The following is a 5000-nucleotide window of genomic DNA, read 5'->3' on the forward strand; positions in this document are numbered from 1 at the left end:
CTCTCTCTCTCTCTCTCTCTCTCTCTCTCTCTCTCTCTCTCTCTCTCTCTCTCTCTCTCTCTCTCTCTCCCTACTCTATCTCTTTCTCTCCATCTTGCTCTTTTGTATTTTCCTCCCTATCTGTCTCTTCTCTCTCTCTCTCTCTCTCTCTCTCTCTCTCTCTCTCTCTCTCTCTCTCTCTCTCTCTCTCTCTCTCTCTCTCTCTCTCTCTCTCTCTCTCTCTCTCTCTGTCTATCAGTTGGTGTGTAATTATCTTTGTCTTGTTTTGTCTCAGTCCATCTCACCGCCCATCTGTTCATGGTTTTGCTGCCATTCATACTCTCTCTCTCTCTCTTTTTATCTCTCAGCAGTCAACACTATTTCTTCTCTTCTCTTCTCTTCTCTTCTCTTCTCTTCTCTTCTCTTCTCTTCTCTTCTCTTCTCTTCTCTTCTCTTCTCTTTCTTTAGGTCTATTTCTTCTTCCCTGCCTGCCTCCCTTATGTTCATATCTTCTGTGCTTTTCTTTAGTCTTCTCTTTCTTCTTTTTCCCCTTTCTTTTCTCATCTAGCGTGCCTCTCCTCTCCCTCTGCTCTTTTTTCCTTTCCCGTTCCTCTCCTCTCTCATGATTTTATGTGTTGTGGTTCTGAATGCCTTTTTACACACACACGCCTGCCTGCACGCATGCACAGGCACAAACACACATGATGAGATATTTGTTAACATAAAAACATGCAGTACATACAAACACAGCTATCACAGTGGAGGGGTTTGAAATTCTATGCAATCAGACAAAATAATCCCTTTCTATTCCTCACACAGTGTGTACTGTGCACACGTAAACAAACACGAACACGCAGACACGCACGGTCATAAATTGTGCATTCGCTCTCTCTCTGTCTCACACACACACACTCTCTCTCTCTCTCTCACACACACACACACACACACACACACACACACACACACACACACACACACACACACACACACACACACACACACACACACACACACACACACACACACACACATGCTGGTAGTGTAAGAGAGGCAAAGACTAGGCAAGCTGTGACTAAGCTGAAAATGCTGTGCCCAGATGGCGGGAAAAAGTTTGTTGATGATGGGCTAAGATCTGAAACATTCATTTCTGAATTCTATGCAATTTCTTGTTTTTTTTTTATAAACTTGTTGATTTCAGACAGATTTTTTATACCATTCAGACGCCTTTTCTATTTTTCTTGCGGTCAAACTGTTCCCATGTGTTTTAAACTGGAACAGGCATTCTGCATATGGACTGTCCCAAACCAGGGAGGTCTGTCAATTTCCCATGTAATAAATGTGTGAAACAGGTTGGTTAGATTTCACTCTTTTGTCCAGTTCAATTTGATGGTTTTAATCAAACATTTTTTTCACCTTTGGCTGTTCAGAATTTACCTTTGCACCATCTCAAGCCACTCAATAGATGTCTACAACTTGAATGGCAAAAAAAGATGAGGATGACTCCAAACTTTTGAATGGTGGTGTAATTTTAAAGTCTTGGTTGAAATGCCCATTGCCAATAGAGGCTATCAGTGCGGCTGTGGTCAATGTGAGAGTGTGGTCAATGCTTCAAGCAGCTGTAAGTTGGCCCCACCGTGGCTTAAGGGTAGGGCACTTGTCTGCTACGTGGCTGACCCGAGTTCGAGTACGGTCCAGGTCCTTTGCCGACCCATCTCCCCGGACCCCGACCCATCTCTCTCTCAAACTGTCCTGTCACAAATAAAAAAGTCTATACAAAAAAGCAGTGCAGTGATAAAGTTCACGCCAGCACTCTGTTGGGATGATGTTTGTTTTGCTTACAAATTGTATTAAAAATGTATGTGTTATACAGCCTATGCTATTTCATTGGTAATGCCGACTTGCACATGCCACTTTGGTTGAGGATGTGTTGTGTACGCAGAACGTTTTTAAGACGTTGATACAATGATCTGGTGATGCAAATTCAAATCCCCCCCCCCCCCCCCCCCCCCCCCCCAATACTTTGAAGACAAAAAAAGTTCCCCTTTGCCTATGCCCCCCAAATACCTTAAAGGTGCAGTGAGTAATATTTTAATCAGTTTATATCCAGAATTCATGTCACCTTTTTCATGAATACTTATCACCACCATCAATTTCTAAGTATTCATTATGACTAGAAAAATAGCACTTTCCATACATGAAAAGGGGGGTCTTCTCCATGGTCCGCCATTTTTAATTTCCAGAATCTTTGGCTGCAAAACTTACTGTACTTTGATCACACTAGTAAATATTAATTCATTATTTGGTAAATATTTATGAAAAGATCCAGTTTGGCAGTAGACAGCAGCACAGTTTCAATGAGCAGCATAGTTGCAATACCTACTCTGGCCACCATGTTACACAGTGCACCTTTTAAAGAGTCATGTTTACTGTAGTATATATAAGAAGGGAAACGCCATGACAGTCCTACAACAGCTTGACAGGCATAGTTTTCCCAGGAGTAAGGCCCATTCCAACGCAGATATGCTGCAGATAAATGGCGGCAGTAGAGACCCTCTGATGTTGTTGCCATGTTGCGCACAGCTCTGCTCTTCAAGGCTAAGAGCTGCAGAGCGCAAAACACCTGACGCTGAAGTGGCTAGCAGAGAGAGAGATGGAGAGAGAGAAAGAGAGAGAAAGAGATGAAGAGAGAGAGACAGAGACAGAGGGATGGAGATAGAGATAGAGAGAGATGAAGAGAGAGAGAGATGGAGAGAGAGAGAGACAGCAAGAGAGACAGCGAGAGAGATGGAGAGACAGAGAGTTGAGAAAGGAAGAGCGAAGTCTCCATGGTTACCAACGACCAACCTGTTATTCGTCGGCAGAAAAAGATATATATTATTATATTGCTGCTGTGTTGCTGTGAGCAGCAGCATCTCCTGCCAGAGCACGTTGCAAATGGATTCCACTTAACAGAGCTTTTAACTTCTGGTTCAGCTGCGGCTTTTCACAGGTTGTTGTGGTGTTACATGGTGTTACATGGTGTGTGTGTGTGTGTGTGTGTGTGTGTGTGTGTGTGTGTGTGTGTGTGTGTGTGTGTGTGTGTGTGTGTGTGTGTGTGTGTGTGTGTGTGTGTGTGTGTGTGTGTGTGTGTGTGTGTGTGTGTGTTTTAGAGCAGTGGTTCTCAAAGAGGGGGCCGGAGACCCCTGTGTTAACCCCTGTGTTAGAGGATGTTGTATGAACAGGTGCCTCATGTAGCCTATGGCTTGGCCATGGCAGAAGCACAGGGCTGGACTGGCCATCTGGCATAACGGGCATTTCCCAGTAGGCCACACACCCACGTGGGCCCCTATTTTCAGAAACTGAGAATAGGGGCCCACGAGGGTGCTGGGCTCACCGGTGAGTCAGTTCTGCGCCGCTAATTACGAGGGGGCCCCTGTAAGCCAAAAGTGCCCGGGTCCTATTTCTCCCCTAGTCCAGCCCTGCAGAAGCAACAGATCAGTGTAAGACCATCAAAGCCCAGATGAGCCAAACCTAAAGCCCGGGGCCAAGTGCATCTCCATAGCACAGTGGTTCTCAACTGGAATAGTCTTGAGACCCACAATTTCCCGTGGTCAATACGTTGTGACCCAAACTGTGTGTTGCACCGTCAGATTCTTCCAATAATAATAATGCATATTATCATGCATTTCATAATATGCATTATTATTTGCATTGTATGCTGATATACAATGTGTCTTATGAAGTAGTGGAGAGGAAAAGGCCTATTAACCATGTTTCACTGTCTTAGTGCATTGCATCACAGCTCCGCGACCCACCCAGGAACCCTCCGCGACCCACTTTTGGGTCCCGACCCACCAGTTGAGAATCACTGGAATAGCATATAGCAAGCATCTCCATACAGCTCGTCTTGCTTTGTGTGCCACTGCCGCCCGGTGCTGTTGTGAGCAGTCAGCATCTGGGCTTCCTGTTACTGCTCCTAAGATAAGTAGCAAAGCATGATGCTAAAATAAGAGGAGGAGTAAACATGCTAGAATGACCTACATATATTTTGTGTGTTCTTGTATGTGTGCATGCTTGTGTGTGTTCGTGTGTTGTAATTGGTTGAATTTGAGAATGCATTTTATGAATGCATTTGTGATACCAATATACAGTACAAGTGGTCAGCTGGTATAATTTGATAACAACAGGGGCAAGAGTGAGTTGTTTACATAATCGCAGCCTGTGTAATTATGTCTTAGACCCTTGTGGTGAAGTCAGTGAAGACATTGAGCTGTTTTTATTGGGTTTTTTTTTCTTCTTTTTTTCTTTTTTTTCTTAGCCAGGTTCCATTCCCCCGTTGCCATGTTTGTTGGGGGTGTTTTTGTTGTTGTTTTGGGGGGTGGGGGGGTGGGGAGGATGAGAGCAGCAGTCTAGTCGTGTCTCGCCACTGGGGGTGGGTGGGGGGTTTGGGGGGTGGTTGGTGATCTGGGAGAGACCAACGGTAAGCAGCATGTACGGCTCCACATTGTTCAGTGGCACAGCAGACTGTTACCATAGCAACGCATCCCTGCGAGATGAAAAGCACTCCTCGCCACCCGAGCTTATGTTTTTCTGATTCTCTGTGAATGTGTGCTGTGGGGATATCCATTCTTTATGCATAATTTACCAGCGTGCTTTCTGCCTCTCTCTCTCTCTCTCTCGCTCCACCTCTTCTCCCCTCTCTCTCTCCCTCTCTCTCTTTTGCTCTCTCCCTCTCTCTCTTTCTCTCTCTCTCCCTCTCACACCATCTCTCTCTCTCACACACACCATCTCTCTCTCTCTCTCTCTCTCTCTCTCTCTCTCTCTCTCTCTCTCTCTCCACCTCTTCTTCCTTCTCTCTCCCTTATGTCCTCAAGCAGTAAGTCATGTGTTTCTTTTTGCACCAGTGCTACACTCAGCCCTAACAGTCTCGGATCGCTCGCTGGCTGCTCAAGTGAAGGGAATGTATATTCTGCTTCCTCTTTCGGTCCTTGCAGAAGTGTTTTGGGTTACAGTTTATATTAAGATCCCTGTATCGTTAATTA

This window comes from Engraulis encrasicolus, chromosome 14 (assembly GCF_034702125.1).
Source record: "Engraulis encrasicolus isolate BLACKSEA-1 chromosome 14, IST_EnEncr_1.0, whole genome shotgun sequence".
NCBI lineage: Eukaryota > Metazoa > Chordata > Actinopteri > Clupeiformes > Engraulidae > Engraulis > Engraulis encrasicolus.